The 26,374-nt window shown below is 38.9% G+C and overlaps 1 protein-coding gene across 3 annotated transcripts in view; it reads left to right on the top strand.

The window, feature by feature from the left end:
- Positions 1-26,374, top strand: part of PLCB4 (phospholipase C beta 4) — a 206,021-nt gene that overhangs the window by 72,247 nt on the left and 107,400 nt on the right. For 2 of the 3 annotated variants that reach the window (XM_075749801.1, XM_075749800.1), the window contains one exon: positions 3,368-3,431. The exons of the other annotated variant lie outside the window; for it this stretch is intronic. The gene's annotated coding sequence lies outside the window, so the exon portion shown is untranslated. The remainder of the gene's footprint in view (positions 1-3,367; positions 3,432-26,374) is intronic. 3 annotated transcript variants of the gene reach the window in all.

Here is a 26,374-nt window from a genome sequence, read left to right as displayed (position 1 = left end):
TTTTGTAATTTACATCCAGCTATACATCACTATTAAGTAGCAAATAATTAGCATGTATGTAAGTAGTCTGAAGGGCCCAAGAACAGTTTTGTGTTTCCCACTGGATCTGGAAATTACTTAGCTGAGTACTGGCATGCATAGTATAATCAGCAGGTTTCAGTGTGGTGATTTAAAGCTCAGCTTCACAAAAATAAGAGATACGTATTGCTTGATGGGATTTGTGTGATTGTGGACCCATTTATGTAATTACAAACTGAAACTTACCCTGTACTTCAAGTCTGTTATTGTTGATAAAATTAATCATATACTTTAATTTATTGTCCTGTAGCTATGCACACAATTCCCATTTGACAGTCTATTTGATAGCTTGTTTAAGTAGGACCAGACTGCAGTTAGCACCATGTGATATTGTTTGGCCTCAGTGCCACCTCTTGTGAATTGTTAGTAAATATTGCCAATCAGGTGCTCATATATAAAATATTTGTTTCTTTTTTTTACTTTGAGAGAAGCAAGATCTGTAAAAGCAGATGATATCTTTTATCAGGCTAACCGATGAGACCAGCAAACCAGCTTTTGGACACGGCCTCTTTTCTTTCCAGGTCTCTGAAAAATAGCTCTGATAATGCCAATTGATCACTTGCATGTTCAGTCCTCCTAAAAACTTCATGGCGATGGTGGCTGCAGTTCTTCTTTCCTTGAAAAAGGCTGAAAGGCTGACTGGAGATTACTTGTAAAGTTGGGGCAGGGTGGGGGCTGGGAATTCCTCATGGAAATAGAGATTAAAGATTACATAAATTTTCCCTTTTGTTGCTGCTTCTCACAGGAGTGTTACTGGGATCTTCAGTGAACGAGGCTAGAAGCAATTCCATTTTTGTGCCTTAGTTTCATGTAAGCATGAACTTGCTTCTTTCAGAGAACATTCACAGAAGAATCAGATATCAAAATCTGTCCTAAGAACGATTGTTAGATCCCTGACAAATAAAGCTGCTTGACAGGCTCACTGTATGTTGCCTAATACAGGAATCTGTTTTATGCAGGACCAGGATTTAGATTTTTTCCCTGTTTACAGAAAAGTTTCAAGTAAAATTCATAGTTCCATCTGGAGTTACTAGAGTTGTCCAGCTTTGTTTTGAATCTGGATATAAAGTAGAGCCTGTGTTGAAGTCCATTTATAGACGTTCTTACGGTGATAGTGATAGCAGGTGTCTCTGCAGGTCTAGTTACATATCGTTGATTGATTAGCCCTTACCTCAAAGTAATACTTATTCCTTTCCAGAGATCAGCAGACTTCTCATAAATAATTCCTTTATTTTTAAGAGAGTTCAGAAAATCGTGCAAAATTCTCATCTGTGCTTCTGAAAAATTTCAAATGGTATTAGCATGTAGTGTAGACTGTGGAGTGTGAAGAATGTGAACGACCCCTCAATATGGTGGTTAAATCAGGTTGAGTTTGTGTTTGCGTAGTGCTTGGCTGATCTTGGCACTTGGTTGACAGCAAGCTGGCTGGGATTTAGCCTGCATTAGGCATGGGCGATGTTTGCTTATCTAAGGGCAGGAAAAAGAAGTGACAGGCCATTTTGGCTCCTTCTGCTAATGTGGTATGGCTGTCACACTCATATCAAACTCAGCTCTTATGGATTGTGTTTCATGATTTAACGTGAAGGTAGGGGTTTATGCCTTCATTTTCAGAATTGCTATTTTAACTAGTCCCCTTAAAGGTTTGTGTTTTCTCTTATCTCACAGCTCCATCTACTGTTGGTGCACTTGGTTATATTCAGTCCCCCTCTTCATCTGCAGTTTTCTCTTAAACTTACACACATAGCTAAAAGCTGTTTTTACCTTTCATGCACTCTTACTGTTCGATACCTCCTCTGTCCTCCTTGATCACCCCTAAATTTCTCTGCTACTTCTCTCTTGCCCCTGATTTACTTGATGTGAGCCGCCACCGTGATACTTCTCTGACTGACAATTTTAGGTGTTACTCAGATTTTTTTCTGGTCACAGACTGAAGACTGTTGCATGAGGGGATTGCATACCAGATGCGTAACATCTGTTGGAAAAAGCTTCTTATCTGTGCACACATCAGTTGTTTCCCCAAATTCTTAACTATATCACATTACTGTAACACACTTGCCTTGATAAATGCAGTCTTAATTCACTCATAACAATTTGAAATGATTCCACAGTTTTTAGCCTGTTCCTTTGATGGTGTTGTTGCCCTGTTTGTTTCTCCCTGTCCTGGCTTCTTGTACATCAAACATCAACTGCCCTTTTGTACTTTAAAGGCTCTTCACCATGATTCCCAGTGGCTGTCACCTCTGCTCTGCTTCTCTCAGTAATAAGAAGCATACTCTCACCCCTGATCAGTTGAGGACCCAAGCCATCGTTGTTAGTTTTTTTCCATTCTCAACTCAAGACCTTTATACTCTAATTTTTGCAGCCTCTTGCAGCAAAAGATGCCACCATAATGTCTTACAAGCTGCCTAGCTGCCTCGTTGTCCTCTTTCAGTTCCTCATATAAAGTCTCTTTTTTATTAACAAACCACTGTTTTGAGAATCTTGTGTAGAAAGCATTATCTTGTTATTTCCAAGGCCCGTCACACCCCTCTGGTTTAGCTATGTGTATCTCTGGGAACTTTTCCCATGAGCTGTTTGGGACACAGAATAACTTTGGTTCTGTTTTGGTACAATGCCAGACAAAATAGCATGTGGCCTATAATTGGAGCTCTGAGGTGGTGTGGAAATACAGATGATACTAACATGCCCTTGCTAAACATTTTAGTTGCAATAACTTGTTGGTGAAACCTGGCTGCGTGGCAGGCGGGATGCTTAGAAACCTTAGGAATGGAGGTGCAGGAGGATTGTTGTCCTTCATATTTTGTAATGCCTATGCACTAGTCCTGCGCTACTAGAGCTTGTCTGTTATTCATACTGAAGCGAAATCTTCCCAACCTTATGTTGCTCATCTAAGGAAGACGTGAAACACAAGCAATTAAAATCAGCTAGCAGTTATTCTGGGAAGATATAAATGTGGCAGCACTGTTCAGCTGCTCCTTTGTGATGATTATTAATCATTTGGGATGCTTTATGAATGTTAAAAACTGTCCTGGCATGGTGCAGTGGGGAATGGCATGCTTCATCCAGAGCTTCCAACACTACCAGCCACGACTTATCCTTTTCTATGCAAGGTAATATAGCAAAATATTTCCCATGAAAGATTGAACAGTGACGTAGCCAAATCCTGTTCTGAAATGTTCGTCTTGATACTGTACTTTTGTGGGCTGTGGGAGGGATGTGTTTGCCAATAGTGAGATCTAGCAGGTAACAGCACATTTTATACTGATCATCTTGTTTTATTGCTTCACAGAAGGGTTTCCCCACACATCGGTCTAATTAGACCACTGTTTATCCATCCAGTCCAGAACTGCTTTGTAAGTTGCTCATAAACTAGAAATTATAGTTGAGTAGAATCTGCAAATGTGGTGCTACATGGATTCTCTCCTTCTCTCAATGTATCAGTTTAAACTTTCAATCCACTATTGTATGACTCCGAATCAATTTTGTGTGTATACATATAGGTATGTGACTTGGCTTCACATATATTACCAAGTAATTAGTAAAATGAAACTGATGAAGAGTATCAGAGAGCAAAGAGGCTGTTACTTTGGTATGTAATTTCTAGGTCTTACGTGTTTCACAGAAGTATTGGCTTACAATATTTTAAAATCTTAGCCTGCCACCATCTTTCACTGGTTTCTGTGGAGATGTCAGACTGTGAACCTCACAGGAGCCAATATTGTTCTTAAAGACCAAAGGAAAACACACACACATGCTTTTTTTTTTTTTTTTTATTGTGGTGTAATTGCTACTGCAGTAGCATGTGTGTTAGAGATACGAACAACTCGCTGACGTTGGAGGGAAGGTCAGGGAGCTGGTAGTGTCACTGAAGTCTTTGTAACTTGATGCAATAGCTTAAGATAGCCAAGACCCAAAAGAAACAGCTTTATTAATTGAAGAGGCAGCTTGGAGAACAGTGGGGAGCAACTGTAGCATGTGAGGCACAGGTTGTTGCTACTGGAAAACCGGTGACTGGTAAATTCTGAAATAGCGATTAGTAGCATTATTTCCACAATGAGATCCTGCTCAGTTTGTGAGGGAATAGTCGGGGGTCATGACATGTAGATGGCCAGCTTGCGAAGAGGAACTTCATGAAGTAGCAGGTAGAAACACCCTTCAGTACAGCAGGGCTGCCTAAGGAGCTATTAGGATACCAGAAGCACTCCCAAATTGCAGCTTAACAAAACTGTTAACGTAGCTTTTGCACTTGCCTAGCTCTTAGGAGGTTCATACTAACTTCAATAATTGTCACGACAAAACCAAGCCAACAAAAAGATCAGCCAAATGTTCCATCTAGTTCTTGCTCTCACGGAAAGGGAGACATCTTCATGATTGAATTTTGAAATCTGTTGCCATGGATGAGCATCATGCAACGCTGGCAACAGATGAAACTGCTGAGGTGTAAAGCCTGCAGACTAGTAAGAAATATTGGATCAGTGGCCTATGTTTAGAAGTACTTGCTTTCATCCAGAAAATCCAAGATTTCAAACCCAAAGGAAAGTAGCCATTCCCCATGACAATTCCATATGGTGAACCTGGATGTCTTGCTCCTTAATACATATCTGTGTGTTATGGGAGTTTGTTGTTATGGTCTCTAATCTATTAAATCATCCTACAGAAATTAGGATGAGATTCAGTGGTAAACTGCGTAACAGTCACGGCAGAGTTGCCAGTCTGCTTAAATGCTCTCCTCTGCTAGACTAGGGTCACCAGGGTCTCTGGATCAACCAGGTGAATCTCATAGTGGGCAATGGAGAATGTTTCAATCTTTTTCTCTGCAATCAGTAGTGTGCAGAAAAGTCTACACATATCCAGCAGTGAGGGAAAAGGGAGCAATACCTGGTACAGGTATTGCCCGAAATTGCCTTTTTCACCTATTAAATAGGTTCAGCGCCATGTCAAACAACTCGGCATTCTCTCATCTTGTACTCCCAGCTCCATATTCTCCATGGATATACCAGAGTATTGCTCTGTTTTGGTTTTCCCCTTTGTCATTGCATGTGATTCAAGTGTCACCAATAATGCCTAAACTGAATCTGTTTGCTACTCTTAAAGCTTAAATCAGTGACTAGAACAGTTGAAAAATGTTAGTGTTTTCCTGGAAATAGTGCTAGGCAGAGCTTACTAATACCAACTTGAGAAATTGTGGGTGGTGGTTGTATTCCCAAGGGTTGAAATAGTTGACAATAGCGTGGCAACTGACAAACAGCAACAGACGTCTTTTCTGGCATTCATACGAGGCCAAAGCAAATACATGCTGTTCAGAAATCAAGTGGACAATGAAGTATTTTGCTATGGTTGAACAACAGTGTCTAGGCTGTCCTGGAGTTCAGAAAGCATTTGTATTGTTACTGAACTGCAGTGGTGGTTTGGTGCACATGGATGCATATGTGTGTGTTTGTATATCCTAAATGAAAACGTGACTCGGGTTATTTAAACTTCAAATACCAAAAGTGATCAGGTTACATTTGGACTTACTTTTAATTTAAAGTGCTCTTTAAGAAGTATACGTAAGTATTTATTTAAAACTAAAAGAAACTTCATCACTGGAGTCCAGCGCTGAACCTCTAATGAGATTCTGTGACCCATGAAGGCTCATCATCAACTGCGTTTGTATTCTGTAATTAAGCCTTAGGATGGCCTTGCTGGCTTGGAATATTTTGTGTATCTTTAAAGCCTGTTTGAATCTTTCTTGTGAGTGAAATGGGTTTTTTTGCAGCAATCCTGAGAGTAAAAGCCTGCACATGAGATCCTTGAAAGAACAGGTATTAGAGAACTTTATTTTAGTGAAGTACACAAGGTTGCACAGCGGATGACATCTCTTTAGCACGGCAGCTTGCTGGAAATACTGGGAATGAGAGCTCATATTCAATAAGCAATTTTTTAAAAATACAGAGTTTAAAACGCTTCAGCTGTTGTTGTTTCTGGTGCTTCTTGTATAATAAAATGGCATAGTGACTTTACAGCAATTAAACTCCTTGTTTTGATACACCCTTAGCGCTTCAGTGTGAGTTGCCTAGCAATGTCAGGCTGCCGATACAGAGAGTTTTTGCCTCGCAAGGATACATATGTCACCTTTCTGTCAGATGTTACCTCTTTTGGTCCTCAATCTCTTTCATAAATGCTTAGAAGTTCGGTTGTCTTTTGTGGATTTTTTTCTTTTCTTTTTTCCCCTGTGCTGCTTCTGTTTGTCACAGTTAATTGTTATAAGACCAGAATGAGACATTTTATTGTGGTGAGGATGAGTAACAAAAGCAACCAGGATGTGGTGTTTATTACAAAAACTTGAGTACCCCCTTTGTGAAATTTAACATCAGTTGCTACAAAAAAAAAAAATACTTGCCCTTTCCTTCTGTTTTTCAAGTATGTCATACCTTGATGTTCTCTGCTACAGGCAGTGTTTTGTTTTGTTTGCTGAGCTGGTGAAGTCTAAATGTTTCATAAAAGCCTCTTTGGGAGAAGGAACCAAGCAATTTCTCCTTCATGCTAGCAGCAGGGTTATTAAGGCTTCATAACTTCTTAGTCTCAGAGGTAGGAGCCAGAGAAAAGGAAGGTGGGCCAGATTTACAGAATTAGGGGGAAGAAAAACACAAGCAGCAATTTTATTGCTCTAGTTCTAATCTAATTTACTGAGTCATTTTTCTGGTTGAAAGGTTTTGTATTCTCATGTTGCACTGCGATTCCATAGTTCTGAGGCCATCATAAAAATGGAGGCATGGAGGAAAAGATAGAGAGATAGGCGTGGGCAGCAATCCCACTGCTGTCTCTCCTTGGATGTCTGTGCCTGGGTTCCAAGGGTGGAATTTTAGTCAGAGTAGATTAGGTTATATATCTGTTAGCTTGGTTTCGTGTTATTAAGAACTTGTTCTTATGAATTAAGTTGATTGTACAAACTCATGAAAGGAAAACTCATCAAGAAAACAGTTTACGCAAAAATACTGCTTAGAGCTCAAAGTTCTTGAGCACCAAACTGCAAATTTTGAGAAAAGTGTAGTTACATGCTTAGTCTGATCAGGTGTGCTCCCCTAAGTATCACCTCATGGCCAGCATTGGTGGTAGAATCTTTGATCGAGCCTTGTATGATCATTGTGTTATTGGATGGATGCTTCTTTAAGAGTTAAAATCCAGTGTTTTGTTGCTTCTCTTCCAGGCAAAAACCAAAACAGCCCAGGTGATGTTACATTGTTAGCAAGTGTAAGGCACAGCGTACACCAAACTACAAGGAACTCCCAGAGGGAGTGAAAGACGTTGCTGTCTATTATTCGCTTTCCTCTCTTCTCGGATTAGACAGGCTCTGTTTGTTGCCGTCCTTCTGACTCCATCCCTGTAATCAGTAGTGAGCATAAAGACAGAGGAGTGTGTTTAGTTCCTCCATAGCAAGAAAAAGGTGAGAGCTTGCTGTGCCCCCTAAAGATGTGTGCTTGTAAAACTGGTGTCATTCAATCTTTAGGTTTTGATGAATTCACTCCTTTCTCCCCAGCACTTCACAAATAAGGATGCCACCATGGAGCTGCCTTGTTATTTCTGCTTGTTGGTTGGAGAAGGGACAAAACTAAAGAGTGTGTGGCTTTGAACACGTGAGTTACTGACTAGAGGTCCCAGTCCAGCATCTGATTCATCAGATGTATACCTCCCATTCTCTTTTCCCTTTCCCTCACAAAAGAGTAGGGGAAAGGCCTGACAGTTACGAAGCGTGCAGAGGGCTTGTTGAGGAGTAACTGAGACTTGTCCAGAGACCAATGCTAGCAAAGACTATATCCTGCTATTGAAAGTCAAGGCCTGCGATCTCTCAGATTGGTTTCCTATAAAATACAGTAAAGCTCCCATTCAAGGGCATGTTTGCATACCCTTATGAACTGATGTGGAATTCTCTACACAGACACAGTGGGTCTCTAGTATTTCACTTAGCAGCTTACTCATTAACAAATGAACTTGTAAATTCAACATAGATGTTAAAGATATCAGTAAGTCATCTGCAAAGTTCAGTCAGTTCTGCATAGTGCACGTCAACGTGCTGCTGAGATAAAACAAGCAATCAAACAAAAAACCTCAGATTTGACAGTGTACCTTGGATGTTATTAGCAATCAGCAGTGTTACTCGAGTTAGTGAGCCTGTTAACAACCTGGTGTTAAGGTATTTCTGTTTTACCGTAGTGTCTACAAAGAACCCAGCCATATAGAGCACCCCAGGTTGTCTTTGGGTTTGAAAGTGGACAAGTACACTACAAAAGAAGTTTTCTGCCCAGAACAGAAATAAACTGTGATCAGGGAATGAGTTGTAAGAGTAAAGTTGGGAAGGTCAGATCTAAGGAAGTAAGGTAGTTGTTTGGGGTTTTTTTTTTTCATTTTTTTCTTTTTTTTTCTGGAAATGTCTAAGTACTTGCACCTGTAAGTGGAGGTAACTCCTTTTAGGACTGCTGAAAATTAAGTACAAATCCTTATGTACTCTCTTAATTTTTTTCCCTTGTTTTCTTTTGCCTGTCTGTTGTTGCCTGTTTTTTTTTGTTGCATGTCTCAGAAAAAATTATATGGCAATTTATGTTAATTATCCCTGGAAATTCACAATAATGACTGAATTACATTCAAGAAAGCAAGTTTTAGTGCAGCGTGACACTTTTGGTCTATGAGAAGTCTAATTATTTATATATATATGTATAACATATTATGCATTTGTATACATCCAGGCAGTATATTTCCCTTGTAGAAACAATTTGTGTACGTGGCTTTTTGCCAGGAAAACAGCTTTCCTGATATTTAGTATATCTCTGTGTCTCAGTATGTCAGTTTAACTTGGTACAAAACTCATTTGCAGATGACCTGTTTGCTAGGTAAAACATCTCTGAGTAACTGCCTTCACCTTGTGCTGGGGACGTTAGTCCAGACAGTGGCTGCATTGGTATGGAGAAGGAGAAAGAAAAACCCCAACACAATCCATCTGGTTGCACTCCACTTAAAATGAGCATTTCCCTGATGACCCCCCAAAATAAATTTTAATAAATACCTTTAGAAAAGTGTCTTTGCTTTCCCCTGCTCCCTTCTTGTAAGGGGATAGTACTGTGCAGATATGTAATGGATTTCTAGGAGTCTGGTCTCCTAACTTTAATTTTCTGACATTCAAAACAGACACATCTTTCAGTTTTGTTTTTTTTTTAAGTCTACATCTTACTCTAGAAGTACGTGATCTTTGAATCTCTGTATCTTAGCCTCAGCTAGAAAAATAGTTCACCTTATGTATGTTCTGATTGTTAGGAATGAAAGCTCTATTTCATAGCGGCCGCAGGAATTGGGACTCTTCAGCTGTGCTCACTGGTAAAAACGTACAGGCAAACAATATGAGATATAAGATCTCTTGCTGGACTACTTTTGAGTTGATCTGGGATGACAGAACCTATTTCAGGCCAACAGTCATTCTAAAGTTTCCATGGAGATTAATGATGTCAGAGGAGCAACATCTGAGTGCAGTTTGCTGGAAAACAAGGCTATAATGTTATAGTGGAGAAGTGAAGTCTTTGCATTTTTGTAGACTCATAGAATAGTGAAGCACATTTTCTCAGTGAATTGCAATTTGCTTTTGATTTGTGCTGAACGTGAGCTGAAGTAATGCTTTTGCAGAGTGGTGGTTTCCTGCAGTTTACCTTGGTGCTCTAAGTGATGATTTCAGTACCATCTCATATACCATCTGTTTTAGCTTTGATTGCTGTTCTCTTTACTTGCATATTTTGTGTATTCTCATATTACCTTATTAAAGTGTCTGGTACTTTCTGTTGGCACTGAATTGCCTTGTCTTAAGGGTGATGCCCAGGTTTCCCTGTGAGTGTATTTCCAATGTGTGAGCATCAAAATTAAAGTTACAGCTCTGCTGAGTTTTCTGAAACTTAGGAGCTGCCACGAAAGATAGTAGGCGTAAGAGAGGTGAGAAGTGGCAAAATGAGAAAACATAAAAGTTTAACAGAGGCATAATTTGAAGCTAAATTGGACCCTTAAGAATTGGCAAACTGTTACCTTTCTTGCAGTTTTACAAAGATTAAAATGCCACTCCACTGTGGAGCGATTTCTGAGCAAGTGTTTAGAATCATAGTGAAGGTGTAGCATTTTTGCAAGGGGTTTTTGCAGAGGGAGGGATTAGGAGATCTGAAGCTGCCTCAATCCCACTGCAGTTTTGTAGCACTTCAGCAATTCCTGAATGTGAAGCACGCTCTGCAAGCAGTGCTGGTTCCCTCTTATTACCTAGGGTTTTTTTCAGTTCCACAACTGTAGTTTTATGCACTGAGGGATTCTTGTAAAGTTAAGTTTACCAAAATAAAAGTTAAGAGGCAGTACTTAAGTTTGGCCAATTTTTCAGGTTTGAACAGAAAATGGGGAAAAAAAAAGTCTTTAAGATTTTATGCTGCAGTTGAATTCAGTTGGATTTCTAAGCCACTTGCTGCTTCTGTAACACTGCCTACACACATACACGCTGAACAACAGTCAGAACAACAGTAATGATGGTAAACGTGTCAAGTCTCTGCTTTTTTCTCAGAAGATTATTAAACAGAGAACAGTCTTTTCTGGAGCATCTACTATGCTTCAGTCACCATTCTTGGATCTTGTTTCTTAACAGTAATTGTAACAAGTATCTTTTCTGTAGAGGGAAGCACCAGACTATGTAAACTTGCTTTTATAACTTGCACAAATTATCAAAATTTACTCATATTTTAGAGAATTTATTTTTTAGAAAGCAAAGTGGCAAAGCACCTCTGAGCTCAGATCCTTTTATGTCTGAGTTCAGCAGAAAAGGAATTATTTTTTTCCCCCAGGCCAGTTTCTAAATTCCTGAAATGCAAAGTTTACACAGTTAGAGAATGGCTTACTCTCATACAGATCAACTGACAGTTGCTCCTGAAAATCAGGCCAAGTTAATACATTCCACATGTTCTCTGCCCCAGTTTTTCAAATTGATTATTTTGAAAAGCTAAGTAAGCCTATCTTTATTTTGCAGGAAATGTTTGGTGCCATTAGGCAGCCATGCTGTTGAAAAGAACAAAGCTGGAACAGCTTTTGATAATGTCCTCTGAGAAATGGCCAATTGCTGTACAAGTGATACGAGCAGGACTGTTTGTTCTCACTGGGTGCTGAGCACTTGAAAATTCACACACTTCACTCATGAGCCTAAAAAGGAGTGAAATTCTTTTGAAGCCTTAAATATTGAGTCGTTTCAAAAATTGGTCCTTGTATGTGTAATATGAACATATGCTATATGACTGTGTTACAGTAATGCAGTCATAAGTTCTGACCATTACTTGGAGGGCTGAAGCTTTTGTCTATTACTTGACTTAAAACAAGGGGGAAAAATCTGTTATGGGATTATGTCCTATGAAGCAATACAGTTGTTTTGCAGGTCTGGATTTAGCGGGTTAGCGATTTACATACTTGGATAGCTGGAGTTACCTCAGTGTGGTAAATGAAGCCTGGGTGAAACAGCTACAGGCTGCAGTCTTGTTATTTTCTGTGAGAGATTAAGGTTTAATGAAACATTCTGTAATCCATAAGTATTGAAGCACCTTTGTGTTTGTTAAATGGACAGAAGTGCAGAATAGAGGAAAGTTATGGAGAAAGAATATTGTTCCGTATGTTTTTAAGCCTATTCCTTCAGGAGAGTAACTTTTCACATCTACTGAGTCATGCAGATGGTTACATAATTGATTTTTATGTGCAAGTATCCACCCATCCATCTAAATTTCTCCCTTCAAACAATGCCTTTTGACTCGGTTCTGTTACTAGCATACCATGTTTGGCAATGTTTTGGTATGCTGAGTTTACTTGACCAAAGTTTACTTAACCAAATATGAAGTAATGGCCTGACATATACGGAGATAGGAATCGCTATGCAGAGCATAGCATCTTTTCTAATATTGCTGGGGTTTTTTTTTTAATATTTTGCTGTTAAAAAACCCCAACAAAACCAACCAACAACAAAACAAAAAATGAAACAAAACCCAACACCCCCCCCAACACCCCACCCCATGCACCACCACCCCCCCCACCCCTCCATAGATGTCTGTGTCCACCTCCTTATCTTCTCCTGACCTGTCACTTTTTCTCTTTTCTTTGCCCATTGCACTAGCAGCTTTGGCAATGACAAAGCCTTTAGTAGGTGCTGACCTCCACACCTCTATTGGTGGATTGCTTGCTAGTGGGAGGCACTGTGCCTCTTGGGAAGAACTGATCTCGGAGAGAAAAAGAAGAAAAGGGGGGGAAACCCTCTGCTTAGGCCACACTTAGCAAATCCTTCAATGCTGCTTGTTGTTGCTTTTAAAAACTGCTTTCCCTTTCTCCCAAGAAGGAAGAGGGAGTTTATTTTGCAGAGTAACCTCACAAAACTGATACTGGAAAGGTAGATGCATAAAGTACAAACTAAAAAGTAACGTTAGACCATCTGCCTTAAACTGTAGCCATGTCAGACCTTGGTTGGCAGAAATAAGGAGGGACTATAATTGTGTAGGAATGAGAGCTAGGACTTCTAGTTTTGGATGTCTGACATGGACAGCCTGCAGTATGAGGTTCACAATTTCAGTTTTTCACTCCAGAGGCATGAATGTTCAAGTCCAGCATTTATACATAGAAGTGGACGTTTGTAAGTGCACACTCTGCAAATAGCTGCATGGCTGACTACTTGTTTACCCTCAGCATGAACGTCTGCATGCAGAGTTTTGCAGGTGCAGCCAACACGCAAACATTTTTCCCACGCTCTTCAGCCATCCCATCGTTTTAGAACAGGGCTCTGAAAGTTGGTATCTGATACTCTGAGGTTTTTTTTAATCAACTTTGCTATGCCACCATAATACTGTTTATTTGCTGCAGGAGTTTTCATTTTTAAGATCAAGTAATTCACTTAGTCCAAGACTTTCATATTGCCTACATCACGAAAAATACTGACAAGTAAAAAGTTACCCGGTCTTTACGTACTCTTAAGAAAGAAGCATTTTAATTCAGTATTGTTTGATTTGTGTTTTGATGTAGTAGCATAAAAACCCCTGATGTGTCTGGATGCTCTTCAGTTTATAGAAATAGGTGTTTTGCTGCTTCATGGAGGAAAAAAAAACCCTGAAGTTAGTAAAAAAGTTACTTTTTAGAATTTGTTCCATATTAAGAGCCTTGAAGGTGCTCTAAACATGCAGAACAAATGGTCTCCCACTCTTACAGTTTGTACTCCATAAGGTGGTCAAAGCGGTATCGAGTCAGACATGTCCATTCTGCATAGAAAATCATCCAAGTTTGACAAAGTTTTAGACTTCAAAAGATTTTTTCTTGTATACTTGGAGTTCTATGCCTAAATTCTCCAAACATTTTGAATCAGTGAGCATGTTACAGCCTCTCCCTTTCTCCCTTTATCCTCTTAGTGCTAATATTGAGGTAGGAAAACATTAACTATTTCTGCTGTAGAACTGCAGTATAAGCAGGGTTGCCTGGGGTGGCACAGGACCTGCATTCAAATCGGATTTAAACTGAATCTGGGTAGGCATGGCCTGTGGAGGAGCCTCCCTACCTGATAAACAAGTTTTAAATGGCTCACAAACAGTCAAAGATGGGGGAAGGGGGCAGAAATTGGAATAAATGGTGAAGTCAGAATCTGAAGGACATGAGCAACTTGTATTTAGAGAAAGGAGACAAGGGATGAAGAAAGTATGATGCTAAAGGAGAAGAAGGAATGATATGGGTCTGAGAGTTTGGAAAGGAGGCAAAGTGGCTTGAATAACACCAGAGTAGCTCACCAGTTCAGCAAAGCAGGGAGTCTGGGAAGAGCTGGGGGATGTCTGAACAGAGGAGAGAACAAGCAGAAGAGGGAGATTTTTTGGGGGGTGTGTGGAAGGTGCAGAGAGGGCACCGGGGTTTTATACATACAGAGCTTGGAAATAAGAGAGCTGCCCTACCTAGTGATGTTTGATGATAATGAGGGAAAATTAGTTTCCATCATGCTGGAATTGTGACTTATAGAAGAGTCCCAGCAGTTAAGCCAGAACATTCTTCTGTGCCACTGTTACTGTTGCTCTAGAGAATTGCCTTCTTCATCCTAGGCACTGTGAGTTGTGGCTGCCAATCTTGTCAGAAAGATCAGCAGAAGATCAAGGGCAAAAAAAGCTCAAACGTAACCTGCATTTAGCTTCAACTTTGCTATTTCTGTTTCAGTCCTAAAAATACGGCTTCTGTGTCCAAAGCTTGTCTGTGTTCTCTTCAGCTATTTTCAGTTAAACTTGCTGGGTAATATCTGTAAACTTCATCTCACCTAAAGTGCTCTACTAGCTTTATCAGTGTACCTCAGGCAGATAATTTCAAACCTTAAAAACTGGTAGAATTATATAGCACTTTTTTTTTCCTTCTGCAATGTGTTTTATTTCTTTAAAATCCATGCGTAGACTTCTTTTTTGAAGTCTATGGGAAAACAGTGAAGAAAACAGCAGGGCCACATGAGGGAATTCCATATTTATTTTTGGCATTTAATTTCCATGAAGAGGAGGATCCTGTTGACGCAGAACATTTCTTTCTTTTTTTCCAACTTGCAAATGTTACGGAAGCATTAAAAGTTAGTTCCTTGTTGTCAAGATTCCAAAATAGATGTTTGCATAGTAGATTAGATGTAATATTTGTGTAACTTTGAAAAGAGCTTTCGGGATGGTGTTTCTTAAGCAGGATATGAAGTTGTCTCATCAGAAAGAGTATGACTTCTCAAAATGCCGGTTGCATATACAGAATTGATCAGCTTATAGATAGTGTACTACAGTGATTGCAGAGCCATGTGCAGAACATTAGTAGTATAAAAACAGAGGTATGTGCGGTTACAACTGTTCTCCTTCGCTATATAAAATATGATCCGTTGTAGCTAAGGTCTCATGCTTGGCTTACGATTTTACCACTGCAAACCTCAGAAGGAGATGGCCTAAAACTGGAGAATTAGAGCTTGGGAAGATAAAACATCGTATACAGGAAAGGTCATTGTGGTATTTCAAAATAAAACCCTTACCTGTAACATCTGAAAATCTGTAGAGATATAAATTACTACCTGTAGGAAATGATTCCGAAGTACCCATTCTCAAAGAAAATGACTGAAGAAATGCTTTGGCTTCAGCCTCCCATTTCTTTTAAAAGAAAATATCTAAGCAACAAATAAGCTGTGAGAGGTTCTTCAGATTGCAGGGTCACTTTCTTCTTTTCCAGTTGGTGGCTAAGTTAGCAAAGTTGAGCGAAGTGGTGGTGGTGGGGAAAGGGGAGGAGGGGTGTTAAAATGCACTATCCATTTGAATGCAAAACTTTTGGGGGGCAGATCTGTCGTGAGGTGGGTCAGCACAGTGCCTACCAAACCCCAACAGTGTCCAGGACTTTGTAGTTAAAACGCTGTCTGGGAGACTTGCACTGCATTGAGGAGTAAGGGAGATGCAAGGATCAGATTTTACCAGGCCTCTAATTTGTTGTGAGGCTTGGTCACCAGCAGTGCAAGCTAGAAGCTCTGCTGCTGAGGCACAGCTCTGCAGATGCCCTGGTGATGGCTTTCTTCCAGCTCTGCCTGCAGGAGATGCTGTTTGCTGTTGGAATGTAAATAGTCCCTGAAAATGAGGTTGTTATGAACAAGCAGTACTTGGTACCTGATAATTCTGAATTATTGGGCTAGGGGTTAGTGTTCCTTAATAGGTAAATGGAGAAGTCTATGTTATCTCCAAGAGCTTTCACAGCATCCATAGAGCCTGCGTGCTGCTCCATAGCACCTAAAGCAGTGCTCCTCCCGAGTTCAGCTTTGATTGCCGTGGTACTTTTCCTGGTCACAATCACAAAGATAGTGGGATAAACCCAAGAACAACACCTATTTTCCTACAGGGGAACTGGAATGAGGGTTGGATTCATTGCTTGCCTTGATCCAACTTTTGCAATCCACTTAAATGGGAGTCTGATTAGACTCTTTGAGGAAATTACATATTTAACTGTAAAACTGCAGATGTAGCTATTTTCAGAAATCTACCCGCCCATTCTTGTACAGCTAAAAATGGCTTGTCTTGCCTCAGACATGATAGCCGGTTGGGCCAGGCTGTCTTGCCCATTAAAGATTATACTGCTGGAATTCTTTTAAATACTGTTCTGCACAGAGTCCGTGCAAATTAGCTAATTACCAGCCTCTGCTCTCAGGCTTCCATGAGTGCTGAATAGTGGAACAGAATGATTTAATTTCTCTAACATATTCTCCTGGCACTTTTGCATGCAGAGTATGTTGCTCTAAAGTATCCCTTGATACTAGATCCTTGGCAGTGTTCCAAAAGGAGTTCAAGTTAAAAACCATTCAGCATAATTCAAGGGTTGATAAACCTAGATTTGTCACCTTCCCTGCATCATATAATTTTACTGTCTGTAATGCGGGCTTTCCTCTTCTCTCACAGAAATAGAGATGAGCTTACAGAAGTGTTTAAACTGTGAATCAGGGAGTATAGCTGGCACTAGTTATGCATGTGGTATTCTCTTGGGAGTGTAATTAAAGTGAGGTGAAGTGATCATATGAATCTTAATTTTTGCAAATTCATTATGCTTAAAAAAAAGACTGTATAGGGTTCTCGGTTACATTAGTAAATGAGTGTGATTATCTTCCATTGTGATTTTTCAGTTTTGCACTCTGCTTACTCTGACATACATGCTGCTGTCAGAGACAGTAGTAGTGTGCTTTAACTTCCCACTGAAATGCTTGCGAAAGAGTTTGTATGTAGGGTACAGGAACATTTTGACTGGCTGAGTGTAAATTATTTAAATCACAAAAAGTTTTGAGATGTGGCCAGATTTAGGCTAACAGGAAGAGGCATTTGGTCAAGAGGTTCTGTTTCTCCTCAGTAGCTGGGTCCGAATCCTAGAAACACTCTCAATATGTGTTAACTCATTAATTTTACTGCAACTATCAAATAAATCTAAATATAGGCATAAGTACTGGCAAGAATTAGCCAGCTAGTTCTATTAATTGAAGCATGCTGATGTCATTGCAGCTACCATTAAGGAATCTTCATTCTTTAGCTGTCTAGATACCGTTTCAAAAAATAATAAAAAAAATAGCATACCTTAAGCCTGGGGCAGGAAGGAATAGCGTCTACGTGTTATTTATAATAAGCCTTCGCAATCACGAGGAAGTTGTAGATCAACTAATATGTTGTTGGTTGCCTGTCATCTTATTGTAGTGTTTCAATGACCAGAGATATCACAATTTCAGATGGAGAAAATTGATTTCATTTTCATTGTTTAATAGTTAAACAACAATGGTAAACTAGAACAAAAGTATATATTGGAAGTTCAGAAGATCAGTGTATTGTATGTGTTTCTTTGCTTAGTAGAGGTTCCCTTTGTGTCTTTCAAAAATCAAGGGTTAAGGCCCCATTTCGATTGATTTCAACAGCAGCAATCTCATAAATACCAGCATAAGCAGAATAACCCCCCCAAAACACAGAGCAGTTGATATGTGAAACTAGCTGTAATATGTGTAGTTAACCCTTTGAAAGTATTTGTGGATCACAGTACTGACATCATAGCTAGACCTTGCTGATCAAATCCTTGTTTAGATGGACTACACATAGTGTCTTGGAAAGCTCGTGCGTTCTCATTCTTCCTTAATTCCTTGCATATCTTTAATCCAGGCTGAAGCTGGATTGAAAATTTTAGATGGTAAATCTCAGTGCAAGTACTGTAATTTATTGCAGTGACCTAAACATGATAATAAGGATTGTATGGAAAAGTGCTTTGGTCCCTACTTTTGTTTTCCGTTTTAAACGGCTGAAAGCAGTAGTCTGGCACTAAGCTAAAATTAAGTGTATTTTGCAGCCCCTAAAGAATTGTGTTCCTACTTTTCGGGCATCCTTATTTTTATAATAATTAATTTCAGATCAGTTAGACTAAATTTAAAAAAGAGAAGTATTTCAAAATTGTGTAAACTGGAAACTATGTAGCAAAACCATTTACCGGTTTTCTTTCAAACTTGTAATGGCTTGTTCTTTAAGCAAAACATTCCCAACCAAATTGCATAAAGTGGGATACTGGCCTTTCGAGGTCACTTCTGTCCAGTGGCCTGGCATGTGCTGATACCTGAGCTGTCACAGCATGTGTGTGTTGTCATTTCTGACAAAGCCTGCACATCTGAATTCCTGATTATAGGTCATACTGGAAATCAGTATTTTTAATTACCGCGTGTATTTCAGGGGAGAAAAAAAAATCATTTAAAGTACTGTGAACTTGTCAGAATTCTTAAATTAATATCTAGTGCTGGGTTTTCAAAGAGCCTGAAGGGAACGTAGCTTCTCTAGGTGTCCTCAAGAAGTTGAGGCAGGGCTTAATGCAAGTCCAGTACTAAAGCTAACAATTATGCCTGGTTTGGTTTTGGTTTGGATTGTGTATTTTTTATTATAGTCCTCCCCGTGACTTCTGAATGAATGGTAATTACTGGAGTTTGTGTGCTTCCTGATTGATTATGGTAACAAAATTCTAGGAAGGATTTGTTGGAGTACCCAGTGTTGGGCACAGTACCTCAGAGGAAGTGTGGTCCCTGGACAGAGTTGAGAGAGCTGGTGTGATTAGAGTATGAGGAAAGAGGAAAGACTGAGTGAACCAGGATTGTTTAGCCTAGAAACGATAAAGTCTTCATATTCAGATTGCCAGTTGGACTTCTGATTGCATCCAGTCATCCATTAGAAAAACTGATAGCAACGCATCTGTATCCAGTGCTACTTTTTGTCTTTGACATGAACAATACTTGCGTGTGCTCTGAGATTGCTAAGGGACAATACCTATTGAGTAGCAATAAACATTCACTAAGCAGCCACGTTCACTGGCTTTTTTCATCTCTTGCACATCTACAGCGTGACTCATGTGAAGGGTGGCACCAACCCGCAGTGCGTCTATTCAGAAATGGATGGAAACTGAAAAACTTCATTGCCTCAAGAGTTTTTTCTAATTTGTGATTCAAAAATGCATCTAATTAAAAAAAAAAAACTGGCATCGTTCTCCCCAAAAAAACAAACCACATACAAACAAAAAAACCCTCAACTGTTCTAAAAGTGAGGTAATCATTAGCCTTTAGATATTATCTTGTAGTTACTGTACCACCTTGTTTTGCCCTTTTTCGTTTTTTAAGGTTTTCCTTCCTTAAGCCTTGCCTCATAACTGTTCATTTCCTCCGTGGCCATTAGATGCAAAACTGTACTGATCCACTGGATATCAGCTTTACATTTATTTTACTGATGTCCATTGCTGCTACTTGTTGCCAATGTAGTGCATGGGAGATGTGATTACTCACTTTGCACCAAGATTGTTCTCAGTGTCATCCTACCTGAGACCTCTCTGAGACGTCCTGTTTGTTATATTGTGTGGCAGACCTTTGACATATCTTTGCAAGCTCGTACAGACCGTGTCCAGTTTTGGTACCTCCCTCTGTGCTGTGAGGTAGGTTGCAGGTTGTCAGACGTGTCCAGATATCTGTTGTACTTTGTGACAGTGCTAGTGGGATCCGCAGGTGTCTCCTGCAGATGCATGAACAAATCTCCCGTGTGAATGTTCTTCTCTTCCATCAGCTGCCTAGAGCTCTTACAGGCAGACTTGATGAATTGCATCAGACAGGTAAAAATACCTGTGCTTCCACGAGCAGTACGGAAGTGTATTTTCAGCATGCTGCTTTCTGATTGCCTGTCTGCTTGTCTCCCAGAGATGGTCTGGGCTATGTCTGGGGCTCCAAAGTACCATTCATTTTTTGGATGCTAAGCTCTGATAAGATGCCAGCACTCTACAACAAAAAGATAGGAAAAATTAAATGCAGTATCTTACCCTGAGTACTTAAAAGCATTATGAGGAATTGTCTGCTGTGTTTCTCTGCTGTCTGCAAGATGCTTTCAAGTTTTTCCAACTGATTTTTTTTATTATTATTGTCTTTAAGTTGTGACTTTAATTTTTCTATAAAGTAACAACCAGGCTATGAAGCAGATGAAACTGCCTGTCCTAAACACTGTGTGGAGTGAGTATGTTGTCAGCTGCCTCTCTCATTAGTCAGCCTTAACATTAGATCATTTTATCATCTGAATAACTTTTAGACAGGTTACAGTCTCTGAAAGCGATCATTGGAAAATTGATCATTGGTTAACTGTGGGTTTTAAATAGTCGAGAGGTTTCTGCAAAGAGAAAAGGAGAAACCCATGTGCCATGGTGTTCAGGGTAAGAAATACAGAAATCTATGAAAATTTAAACTAGGAAAAACCTTTCCAAGGTAAAGGATAGTGAAGCACTTGAATAGACTGCTTCAGAGCACTTGAATAGTGCCTTCAGAGCACTGAGGGTGTTTACGTGAAAGCAGTCATGTCTATCAGAGTGCAATGGGTTTGGCTTTTCCAGGGCCTGGATAATGCAGTAGATGACTCTCGTTCTGAGTCTTCTCCAGTACAAGGACTACTGGTGTTTTGTTGTTTTGGGTTTGGGTTTTTTTGGAAGATGTGCATTTCCATCTATTTAGTACTGCAGAATTTGGTGGCTTTCTATCTGAAAAGATGCACGCACCTTTTAAAAACAGCTTTCATGAAGCTGTTGTTATTTAATTTAACAAAAAATATTGAAGTTACACATTAACAGAGATCTGCAAAAGTGCCTGAAATCAGATATTTACTGACTTATTGTAATTAAAGTGTTGATCAGTTATTAAAATAAACAGCTGTGTACCTTTGCCCAAGACTTGCAGTCTTCTAAATCCTTTAGAAATAGTTAAATTTTGCACAAAAATTTTAATATGCTTAACTAACAAAATAATCAGGTATCTCAAAACAGTCTCTCTGCATTGAATAATGCAAGGGGTTTTTATATATATACATATAAAATCTTTATGTATGCACATATATATATGTAAAATCTTAAAACCTGCCCTTAAGACACAGGCCATTTTGAACGTGCTTAGCAGCACATCGGAAGATAAATCTTTCTGATTACTTTGGAGCTTTTAGTCACTAAATGTCAAATTTAGAAGAGCTTACTAATTTTGTAGAGAGAAATAAATTGAAGGAAAGCTACCCAAAAGCTAAGATCTTATCTAGTACTAGAAGATGTACTTGTTAATTTTTTCCAAGCATGTAGAAGACAGCAAGAGTTCATGCTGAAGAAAAAAAAATCAGATTAAAATGAAGCTTGTGGTTATTCTTCATAACTGTAGTTCACCACCAGTCACATCTTTTGCAGCTGACGCTCACTTTGATATGCTACTATACTTGATGACATCTTCATATTGATTTTAATCTGTCCTTATAAGTCTGCCCGATCTATTTGTATTGTTCCCCCTATGTTAAGGGATCACTGCAAAGAACAGTAGGAGACTTGCCACCTTTAATATTACTGAAGCCATATTTTCAAGCAATGACCATCCTAGTAAAGCACTCACGGTAAAAGTAGCTAATAAAGGTGATTTAATATAGAGGGAATTACACAGCTAAGCAAAAGTTTAAGTCTTACTATAAATTACAGATTCCCCTGCAGCATTTAGATTGTGAATGTTTGGAATGTATCTCAGGAAAATGGTTTTTGGATCCAAGCATATTCAAAGCATGAAATAAGAATGAACGCGAAACCTGCAAATTAACAAAAAATATTGCGGATCCAACATGATGACATTATGAATTTTACTTTGGCTCAGCTACTACGCACGGCAATTTTGCTAGCTATGGTTGAAAAGTAACACGATGAAGTAGAAGCAGGGTGCTTATTTCATCTTTAACTTGCATGTTAATGGAAATCTGTTAGATATTTCTGTGGGGATAACTCTCAAAATAGATTGGGGTAAATCCTGTGATGTCAAGAAACAAAAATGTAGGCTTTATACTTGGAAAGAGCTGCCAGGCTGTCCTAGAAGAATTTGATAGGTACTGTGGCAGCGTGTGACCTTCAGAAAGTTGACCTTATGAACAAGTCAAGAATCACAGGAAAATTATTAGTAAGCATTTGTGATGTTCAGAGGAGCGGACCAGGAGATGTGGGTAGAATTTTGTCCCCAGGAACAAAATGGTAATGTCCTCAGTACCTTCAGGGGAACCAGACTTTCAGGGACCTAGCTGTGTTTTGATGTGGTTTTGACTTCACGCATTACTTCGACCAGATTTGTAAGCGTATTTAAACATGTAATAGTGCAAGTAATGACTCACTGGAGTTCACAGAAGAGTGAGTTAGCTGAGTCTGAAGTGATTCTGACCATTTCATTAAACTATTATTATTATTATTATATTCCCATGCTCCTGTGGAAGTGTAGTTTGTGGTTTTCAAACCTGTAGAGCAAGGAGCTGTATACATCTAAATGAGTCAACTTCTCCTAGCTGGCTGTTTGGATATGTATAGGTGCTTAACGGAAAGCACAAATGTAGTAGTTGGTCAGTGTCAGATTAGATGTTCTGGTGAAAATTGACCCTCAGGTATATAAAATTAATACCATTACATCTGTTAGACAATAAATAAAATTATTCTCTTAGATCATCTCTGTTTTCTGCCATTCGTAGCCTTTTTCTTGTCTGTGAGAGGGGTCTGTTTTTCTGGGGACCTTTCCAACCATCTGATGAACAATGCTGTACATAGTCAAGTTTATTATAGTGCTAGAATTTGATTTTTAAATCCTGAAGAGACGTAAAGAGGAATTTTTCCCTTCTACCTCTTAATCTTCCTTTGGTTTTTTTTAAAGGAAGAGTTGAATGTATATATAATATGCTGAAAACTAAGGTAAAAATATCGAATGGTGCATGTTTCATTTAAGGTCATTGATTCCTCCTGCTCTACACATAAATTTTAACTTCAAGAAGCTGATTAAGTATATGTCAGTATATGCTAAAAAAAAAAAAAAAAGATTACCAGTCTGTGAAAATGGTAAAATTATACTATTTATTATAAGATTTGGGTGGAAAAAATGTCTTTGAATTCACTAGCATTCTCTGATATTTTCTCTTCAATTTATTTTGGGGGTTTTTTTGCTTTACCATTTAGTGCCATTTTCTGTCCATCAGAAATCTATTTCAGTGGTTATCAATAAACAACGTAAGACTTAAGCACAGATTTTGCACTATGTATTGCCATGAAACAGGAGACTGTTGTGTTATACAAGAGTAGGAAATGAAACAAGTTAGCTTTAATTTTTGTCCCTTCTTTCTGAGAGGTTTTATATATATATTTATAGTGCTATATTTGCTATAGGAAGAGTACACATCAGGTGTATGATTTATGACCAAGAAGAAAAAACAAGGGGAAATGAAGATGTTACATAAGATTACTCTGCTAATCTCTAAAAAAGCCTAATGTATTATTTCTCAGTGACTGTTTACTAAACAACATTCTCTAATCCCAAAACGTTTTTCTTTTGTAAGATACGAAGAAACAAGATTCTGTGATGTTAAAATGGGGTGAAAGTGTAACATATCCAAGACTGTACTCAATTAATCATCTTTAATCAAGCTTGTCCTGATGTCCACAATACACAGAAACCTTCCTTAAGTACTATCACTTTCAGTTCATTCCACCAATATTCCTCACTGTTCTGGCTTTCTGCTTATGACAGTTGGTTAATACTGATACTAACAAAATCTATTGCTGTTGCTTATTCTTTATTATTGGTTATGTAGAAGAAAATAGTCCCCATGGTTAGGTTTAGCAGAAAATGAATCTCAAGGCTCTATATGTTTTGAGCTAGCATTCTATTGTATTCCTCCTACACGAAACAGGTAATACAATTTAGTAAGACTTGCTAGTAAGGCATAATTTGCATTTCATTGAGCAGGTGAGACTGCCCTGGGAGGAAAATGGAAAGTTAGATCAGATCATCTGGTTTTTTATCAAGGTATACATTCACTGGATTTTCAGGCTCTGTGTCTTTTTACAACTATGTTTTCTTCTTGTACTTTCAGCATCAGAACCCTATTTTTTAAAAAAGTCATTGACTGTATTTACATTGAAACTGTGCAAAGACCTTTATAAATGGTATATAATTAAGACCTGAGCAAAATTTTCACAGCCAAACCAAATGATACTGGCTAATCTTTACCTGGAGATTTCCCAGATTAGTGATTCTGGATCTAGCATCCCTTTGTCCTTCTGACTAGGTCTATGTAATTTTTTTCTTTAAAAAAAAAAAAAAAAAAAAATTCTTATAACCTATAAGCTGTCTCCTGTCAGGTTCATTCTGCACCCATCTCAAATGTTTGGCAAGCAACTTTTTTCTTCCTCCTCCATAAGAAGATGCAAAAAAATACAATTCTAGCATTGCTTCAGATGGCTTGTATCACTTGAGACATGCAAGGTGCCTCGGAGTACATTATACTGATGAGAAATGTCTGTTACTGCTAGAGCTTCAAATTCTTACGGCAGCCAGAGCTGTGTGAAATCATGCAAACTAAATGCTCAAGAAGTATCCAAAAGAAGTAACTGAAATTTGTGTGTACGTGTTTGCATTCATTTATTTGTCTCTGATCTTACTGATATTTCAGGGACAATAAAGTCATCTTTCCAAGTTTTATTTGCAACCACCGTGTGCTGTCAATGCCTTTGGGAGAAGCAGAAATGTTGTGAAAATTGTGGTAACATTTCGTGTGTCATACAGAGTGATATTGGCTGATCCTCTACCAGCAGAATGGTCGAGACTTGCATCCTTTGCACCTCCCAGGTGTCCCACTGTCCCACTTCTGTCACATTGTTTATAACGGAGGCACTGGCCTCTTCCCTGAAGTTGACTGAGGAATTTTATTTTTTCTCTGTATGTTGACTGTTATCATTTATAATTGTTTGCTTATGTCTTTTACAGAATAAGAAAAAAATAGGCTTGATGTGCAAAAAAAAAAAATAGGTTTGATGATATTCTTGAGATGGTCACTTGAGTCTAGCAAGTGGGTTGCTTGCTTTGAAACATTGCTTGGGTCCTTCCTAAGAAGCGATATGTAAGCTGAATACAGGTCGGAGTCAGTGGGGAAGAATGCATGCTTTTTCACAGTTGAATTTGCTTCAGTTTCCTGAGTTTGTTTCAACTGAAACAATTTTATTGAAGTAAACTTTTAGTTTTAAAGGTTACAGTACAAACCTGGAGTTTGGATTTCACCCGTGCTTTGCTGAAGTAATCTTACCTTGTAGTGCACTTACCTGGAGAGGCTCATAGTTGGAAGACAGAAATGTATTAGAGACCTGCATTTTCACCATCTTGATATGTTACATGGGAACAGGTACCGTTTTTATACATTGTGAAAATGAGTATTACAGCAATACTGCTAGTACGGAGTAATTGATGGAGGATCAGTAACTGCAGGTTGTTATTCAGAATAAAGATAAGTGTTAATGAAAAGTCTTTGAGAATATTACTGCAGTCTAAAATCATCTCTGATTGCTTCGTAGACTGCTTTGTGATATTTTAAGGCTTTCAGCCAGCCTGTTTTGAGTGACTGCAAATGTACTGTGAAACAGCATTCACACTAGAGCATTGCAGCAGAAGGTATGTTTGCCCTACATACTGTAATGGGTAGAAATCCCCAAGATCCCTGGGCAAGCACTCAATGAGCTGGAAGCAGCCTAGCTGTAGTAACATGGAGCTCTGCATGGCTGAGCAGCAGACTAAATTAACCTGCACAGTGAGGTTGCTTCTAGCACCCCAGAAAGTATGGCAAAACACTGCCAGCTCAGGGCTGACTCGCACAGCTGTGTGTTACGCTGCGCAGCGTAAGTGTGCCCACTGAAGACTTGAATAAAACACTCATGTGCTATTGTAGTCTGAGCTGCTTTTTCTCTGTATCAGATATGTCTGGTCTTTGACCAGTGTTACCACAGAGGGACCACCAAGTTCCAGTTGGAAACGTCACTTAATTCATGCCAGAAGATTTTTGTGTGAACAAAATGGTGGATTGAGGCATCACATTCTCCAAGAATCCTCTGTACTCTTGATGCAGGAAAAAGCATGTCTCTTAATACCCATGTATGGGGGGGAAAAAGGCTTCATTTTTTATTATTTTTTTGTTTGCTTGTTTAACATTGACCGAAATTTTTCAAGAGTATTTTATAAACAACACTGAGTAACTGGTCTTATGGCATGTCATCTCTAAAGCAGGTCTGTGGGGCCATGTCTCAATTTCAGCTGTGGGTATGATTACAGAGTGGGTGGCTTTGCTCTGCATTGTAGTATTGCTGATGAGACTTTGTTTTCCTTGAGTTCAATTTGTGGCAGATGCCAGAGACCAGAGTCATAGAGGTTCAAGTAGCTTTTATTTATAGTTATGCCTTTTTGTTA

The sequence above is a fragment of the Balearica regulorum genome, chromosome 3 (assembly GCF_011004875.1).
Source record: "Balearica regulorum gibbericeps isolate bBalReg1 chromosome 3, bBalReg1.pri, whole genome shotgun sequence".
In the NCBI taxonomy this organism is placed as follows: Eukaryota; Metazoa; Chordata; class Aves; order Gruiformes; family Gruidae; genus Balearica; species Balearica regulorum.
This window is presented reverse-complemented; position numbering and strand designations above follow the sequence as displayed.